Source organism: Eucalyptus grandis, chromosome 6, assembly GCF_016545825.1.
Source record: "Eucalyptus grandis isolate ANBG69807.140 chromosome 6, ASM1654582v1, whole genome shotgun sequence".
Taxonomy (NCBI): Eukaryota; Viridiplantae; Streptophyta; class Magnoliopsida; order Myrtales; family Myrtaceae; genus Eucalyptus; species Eucalyptus grandis.
The window spans coordinates 623887-630923 of NC_052617.1; the positions used below are offsets into that span (position 1 = coordinate 623887).

General features: G+C 37.3%; 1 long non-coding RNA gene across 2 annotated transcripts; it reads right to left on the reverse strand.

The window, feature by feature from the left end:
• Positions 1-1343: 1343 nt before the first annotated feature.
• LOC104447750 lies at positions 1344-3070 on the reverse strand. Of its 2 annotated transcripts, XR_726126.3 has the most exons (3): positions 2732-3070; positions 2001-2083; positions 1344-1913 (listed from the first exon to the last, which is right to left on the reverse strand). It is a non-coding gene; the product is annotated as an uncharacterized LOC104447750 (long non-coding RNA). The 2 variants fall into 2 exon arrangements; XR_005552083.1 differs by having other exon boundaries at positions 1344-2083.
• Between the last annotated feature and the right edge of the window lie 3967 nt (positions 3071-7037).

The following is a 7037-nucleotide window of genomic DNA, read 5'->3' on the forward strand; positions in this document are numbered from 1 at the left end:
TCCTTCGGTCTCATTCGCTCACACGTCTCCCCACTTCGGTCTCTCTCTCTCTCTCTCTCTCTCTCGTGCACGCGCTTTCCTCCATCTAACAGCCCCTGCATTAGTCTTCATTTCCTTTTTCTCTCTTTGACCGTGGACTCTCTCTTATCTCCCCCCCTGGTCGACATATTTCTCTCTCTCTCTCCTTTTCCTTTTATTTCCTTGCATGTTTCCCCTCTTGGCCGACAACTCACTGCCCTCTTATCCTTTCCCCTTTCTACTTGCATTGCACCCACGCGACCAAACTCCTCTATTCCCCCCCTTCCTTCTACTAGCGTCTTCATCCCTTTGCCATCTCTACTGAGTTTTCCCTTTCATATTTTGTTCTGTCGAAGACTCCAGCTGCCACCTCACCAGTCTACCTTCCTCCCTCAGCCAACCGATGTTGACACTTGATTTTTAGTGAATGCATTATTAAAAGGTAAAAAAAGAAAAAAAAGAAAAAGAGATTTAAGTTTCTAATTGCGACGGAGACTTATCTCTTGACCAGGAAGTGTTGTTTATTTTTTCATTGTTGTTTTTAAGCAGTTTTTAGCTTGTTTTAAAAAAAAAAAAAAAAAAAAAACCTAAAAAGTCAAACGATTGACTTTTAGGTTGACTTTTTGGTCAACCCTTTGACTAAAAGTCAACTTGAGTCAAAATTGACTTTTTACAAAAAAAAAAAAAAAAAAAAAGAGTTTTAATTTCACTTTTTCAAATCAATTTCTTGAAAATTCAAATATTTGATCAAAAATCAACCTTTTAGGAAAAGTCAACTAAATAATTGACTTTTGATCAAACCTTTGACCCAAAAAAATAAAAAATAAATATATAAATATATAAATATATAAATAGCACAAATACATTTATTTTAATGCCAATTTGACTTTTGCGTTAAAAATTTCACAAAATTCGATTAAAAACCTTGATTTCTGAATTTTTCAGTTTTAGGTTCTAAATCGACCAAAAATAAAATTAATTTTATTTTAGTCATAATTAGATGTAGTTCTGTCTTTGACATTTGGTTTAGGGATTATCTAAAATCTGTTTAAGCATTCAATTTTGCGATTTATCGTAGGGTTGTAAACGGGTCGGGTCGGGTTGGGTCTTGATGTTACCCGACTCGACCCAAAACATACGGGTCACATACTGTGACCCGACTTGACCCGACCCGAAACACATTAAACTCGCATAGGAAATTCGGGTTGGGTTGGGTCGGGTCGGGTTACCGGGTCTTTTTTTTTTTTTTTTGGGTGAGATTGGCCATTACTTGTCCTATAATTGATCCGAGACACCAAAGATACACAAAAATTAACAAAACTAGATTCTCCTCCCAATGTAGTCTTTCACGCAAGAATTTTAAGAAGGCAAACAAAATTCACTTTGTTTGCAAAGACCAGAATCTGAACAACCCTGAAGAACTCAATGTAATGAAGGATAAGGACTACATATCATAAGAACCAAACACCAACCAGCACTGCCCACTATCCAGGAATACCAGAAAATTAATCTCATTCTCAACCTTCCTCACACAAGGGAGAATCCAACTCAGCCCTTAGTCAAGCAAAATCAAAGCTAAAGCAACAACAGAAGTCCCCACCTACCAAAAGCAACAACCCCCTAAAATCTTACCCACCCCAGACTTTAGTTTGACATCCTTGTTCTTCTTGTCGGTGTTCTTAGCTGAAACTCCAGATGCAAGTGCAATTTTTGCCTCTGGAATGTTTTGTTCTTCAACTAGAGCAGAAATTGATTCTGCAAATTTTCTGGAGCACGTCGTGGGGGTTGAACAGTCGATACCATTTAATTCTGAAAGTGCTTCTTTAATTCTACCAATAGACCAAGAAAATTCTAACCCAATGTCCTTGAGATGGAGTTAAGTGTGTCGCTGGGCTCTGCTCAAAAAGACAATATTATATTGTGACCAAAGCCAATAAAAATCTAGTAATAGAACAAAATTCCAACAATAGAACTTAACCTACTCATCCTGTCTCCCTAATGGTTCTATTGATTTCTCTTGCATTTTTGCCTCTGGAATGTTTTGTTCTTCAACTAGAGCCAGAACCTGCATACGGAAATAGATCAAATTCAAAAGTACATGACAGACAACATCATGGGTAGTCGAAGAAGAAATATTCGATGGCGATGCTAGAAACAGAGCACAAAGAAAGATTGAGATATGAAACCAAAACGCATCTAGATTGTCAAGATGAGAACTTTGCCAAAAAGCAGAGGTTGAAATGGAAGCACAAAAAATGAAGCAGAGAAATTTTTCAGAAGAAGGGAACAAGATGGACACAACAAGACACATGCAAGAGGCGAAAAAAGGCATTAACTTCAGCTCTCCCCAACTTCTATCGACCTCTCTGCGGCCATCACCGCCGTATGGGCCAGACACACAAAATCCTCAAAAGGGAATATGAGCCATAATTCGTAGCTCCCCACAAGTAGAACCATTCGCAAAGATTGGCCGAGACCAAGGATTACACATATCGAGTCAAGAACCCAGAAGGCAAAGAGGACATATCTATAAACTCATCTTGAACCTCCCTTCATTCGTTTCAAGCAAGTGAAAAATCAGAACTAAACGCCAACACAGTCCAAGATACAACCACATCTCTCTATCAGGCACCTGATCAAACACTTGACGCGCGCTCATCAAGGAATCAGAGAAGAATGATCCAAACCCACTCCAAAAATCCCAAGAAGTCACATGTCATTGCCAATGCCGAGGTTGTCGCGAGCGTCGTCCTCACCTCGGAGTCCTCCTTCACGAGCAGCCTCACTTGTCCAATCTCCCACAGAACTCGAACCCTAAACGTCAAAATTTCAGCTAGACCCTTAACATGGGAAGGGGAAGGGGAGGGGTTTTCGGCGACGGACGGCGACGATCGACTGATCCGGCAACGGCAGGGTTCTGGCGTTGAGACGAGGGGTGGCGATGGCGACGGTGAGGTAGAGGCGCGTCGATCGGAAATGGAACTTGTTTGGGGGTAAAGATCAGAACGTGTTTTGGTTAGTTAACTTGTTTGGGATTTGGAACTAACGTGCTTCGGGTCAAACAATGTGCGAACTCTGACCCGACCCGAAACATATTTCTTCACTTGTTTTATATGTGTTACCTGAACAAGTTTAAGACCTGAAACACGAATTCAATATGTTTTGTGTTCGGGTCGTGTTCGGGTCGGGTCGGGTCGGGTTTTTTTGACACCCTTAATTTATTGAGTCAAAATACGAATTATTGTTTTGAGTCCTAATTAGGGGACCAAAATCGATCATTCATAACTTGCGCACAGACAATTGCTTCTCACTCATTTTCTTAAGATAAGCCCAAATTTGAGATCGATTTTGCGAAATTCACACAAGAACTCATCAATTTGAAGAATTTTATCTTCAAAAGCATTAGAAAGTCAAGTAATTAAGCTTCAATTGACAAAATTCAAATTGACCCATTCATGACTATGGTTTAATTTCATAAATCTAAGTCCATTTTTAATAGTAGGCTTAGATCTATTTTTGACCTAAGCTTGAGCACTTCAACTCAAGGTCAATTTGAGTGTGGTAAGTGATCTTACTCATGGGTAGCTCATTAGATAGGGTAATTGTGATGCTAATTGAGTTTAATTTTAGTTAATTTGCAATTTTGCCAATTAAATTGCAAATCTTACCATTTTAGCCCTTTAGGCCCAATTCAAAGAACTTATGGTTTCAACTCATTTTTTTTTCATGATAATCATTTAATTAGGTCAATAAAAGACCACCTAGATCACATTCATAAGGTTTGCTTAGCTTAATTGCATCTTAATTGGTCAATTTCTTCATAAAAAGGATAAAATTCCTCTTCAATTAGGTCCTTTAGGGGTCAAATTGCATAAAATTTTGACCCATAAGGGTCCTAAGTGGAAAAATTGGTGGGAACCGGACCAAATTGGTCAAGAGCCGATCATAATCCAGCCGAACCGGACCGAACCAGTCCAGTTGATTTGATCGGCTGCTGGCGGGACTGGCTGGTTCAGGTCTTTTCCGGCCAGTTCTTGGCTTCCAACCACCGGTTCTAGAACCCTCTCAATCCCAATTTCACTTCTACACCTTCAGTTTCCTAAAATTTTACAAATTCGTTCGCGAATTTCGTCAAATTGCGAATTGACCTCTAATTAGACATTTTGACGCAGTTCCCGATTTTGGCTTGGTTTTTTGCAAATCAAACCCACTAGGTTAATTACCAATATCTCGAGATCATAATGAAGCCTTCGAAATGGATTTTTGACTGTTGGATCAAGATTTTGGCTATAGAGTTGAACCGACGGCCAAAATCGCTCAATATGGGACTATATAAGTGAAATTTCTTCAATTTTCAAAATAGAGGCCTCATTTGCACGAATTTCCTCCCTCTTCAAATCCCTCCAAAAACCCTACCAAAACAAATCTCTCTCTCTCTCTATCTCTCTCTAAGTTTTGGTTCATCTCTTGGATCGATTCTTCCTTTTTCTCTTGAGCCGGTGGTTTGATTGATCCTGATCCAAGCCGTAGTGACTCGATCGACATTCTTGGAGTCTCGATCATGATCCAGTGAATAGATTTGACTAATTGCAATTAAAACCGATGAAAACCTCAACAAAGGTAATGATCTGAAACTCGAATTCGATGAAGCGAGATCGAGTTAGTCGATCGAGACTAGGATTCAAGATTAGAAGCTTTTACATGCTTAATATTGATGGTATGGATATTGCAATGAGTTATTGATGATTTGAATGATTATCGTGAGTTTAAGCTTAATCTGTGATTTTTGTATGCCTGTACATAGGTTATTGTTTTGGCAAAACCGAGGTCTAAAATGACCTCATTTCAGCTTGAGTCCTCTTAGGGTTAGATAGTAGATATCCCGAGCTTCAAAACGATAGGTCACACATCCAAAACGGCTATCATATGGCACTCCAAAAACATCTCTGGAGAATAACGATTCTGTAGTAGTTTAGGTTTTTTTTTTTTTTTTCCATTCTAATTTGGTTCCGCCTTTTGACTTTGTTATTTTTGTGCCGATTTTCATGATCATTATTTGATAAAAAAAAATTCATGAGTTTTGTTCCAAATCATGTCATGCATCTTCTGTAATGTTTTCATGATTTTTGGATGTGTCCAACTAGGTCAAAGTTACTTGGATCTAGGCTTAGGTCAATTTGCTCCACATCGATCTCTGTTTTGCTATTTTTTGCTGATTTTTGGGTTAACTTCTGGAACAACTTTCCTTGATAAAAGTTTCTAGTACAAGTGTTGTGCATCTTCTGTATTTTTTTTTTCAAAAATTTTGGACATGATTAGTTAGGTCAAAAGTGCTTAGATCTTGACATAGGTCAATATGTCATGTATTAGTCTGAGATTTGTTTTAATGAATCTCTGTTTTTACTATTTTTGTGCTGATTTTTGTGTTGAATTATGGAACAATTTTCCTTAATGAAAGTTTCTCGTACAAGTGTTGTGCAACTTCTATATTTTAGTCTAAAATTTTTTTCAGACATGTTTAGTTAGGTCAAAATCGCTTAGATCTAAACATAGGTTAGTCTGTCCTATATTAGTCCTAGATTTGTTTTGATGAAATTGAGTCCCTAAATGCACTTATTTGGTCTCAAATCATTCATGAAAGATGAAATACATTATATATATATATATATATATATGTGTGTGTGTGTGTGTGTGTGTGTGTGTGTGTGTGTGTGTGTGTGTGTGTGTGTTCAATTGATGCATGTTTTGCAATATTTTTACTTTGGCAATGTGAATCAATTGCATGCATTAGAGTAAAAAGTACTGCAGCAACAGGTGTTGGACATATAATATGATCTATTTTTTTTTTTTCCATTTTTTCCATGATTCATATGATTTTAATTGAGTTTCAATCTCTTAATAAGAAATCTTCATCACTGTGTGTGCTATATGTGAGATTTTTGGCAAGTTGTTCTAAATGTTTTGACCTTTTGTTATTAAACAACCGGCCTTTTCAAATTGTATCTTTCAAATAATGTTTTGGTAAATGTGATGTTTCTCAAAAACGATCCCTGAAAAGGTTATTCTCTAAAACTCGATTTGGCTTAAGGAAAAATCATGATTTTGACCATATTCAAAATGTCTACGACGTTTGTGACTTCGAATGCAAAGCCCAGGCTAGCCTTAGGAATTGAATGTGTTCCATAGCCTAGATATTCCTTAATCCTAAATATTTTCAAACATTTTAAAAATCTTGTTTTGACAACATGAAAGTCACGATTTGAATTGTATTCAAAATACCTTCGATGCTTATAACTTCTAATGTGAGGCCCAGGCTAGCTTTGGCAATTGAATGACTTTCATAGCAGAGACATCACGTTGTCTCAAAAATTTACATGAATGATTTTGAGATATGGTTTTTTTTTTTTTAAAAATATCACATGTACCCTTCATATATATCATCCCATCATGCATTAAAAATTGCTTGTGTTTGTGATTGGCGCATGCCCATGGTAATAAGTGACCTACCGACGGTTCACTTTCTTGCTTGATTGGTTGAGAAATAAGGTTCAAAAGACCTGCATGCATGTTTACATCTTTGCAATACATGTGATTTTTTAGATGAATGGTAGGATCGATGCATGATATCGAGGGAAAACCCTAGGATCACATGAATCGTTCAATTATGAGACTTATACGCATTATTAGCCATGTGAGAATACAATTGGTCAACGATTGCTATAAGTCACAAAAATAGATTGGGTAGGTGTCTTAGTGGGGCCTTCGCATGAAAGACAAAGGCCGACCCCGAGACCCCAAAATTTGACTTTTGTATTGCACTTCATTTAAATGATTGATTTTAATATGATATTTTTTTTTATTGTTTTGATGTGTATGCTCGTTTCTTTCCATTGTATGCACCTGGTAATAAGTTTTTTATATTAGGATTAGATTAGAACCCCGAAGATGGAGAAAATGCGAAGACGATGGAAGTCCATGTCCATTCCAGCCATTATTATGTACTATTCATTTCCCGACAT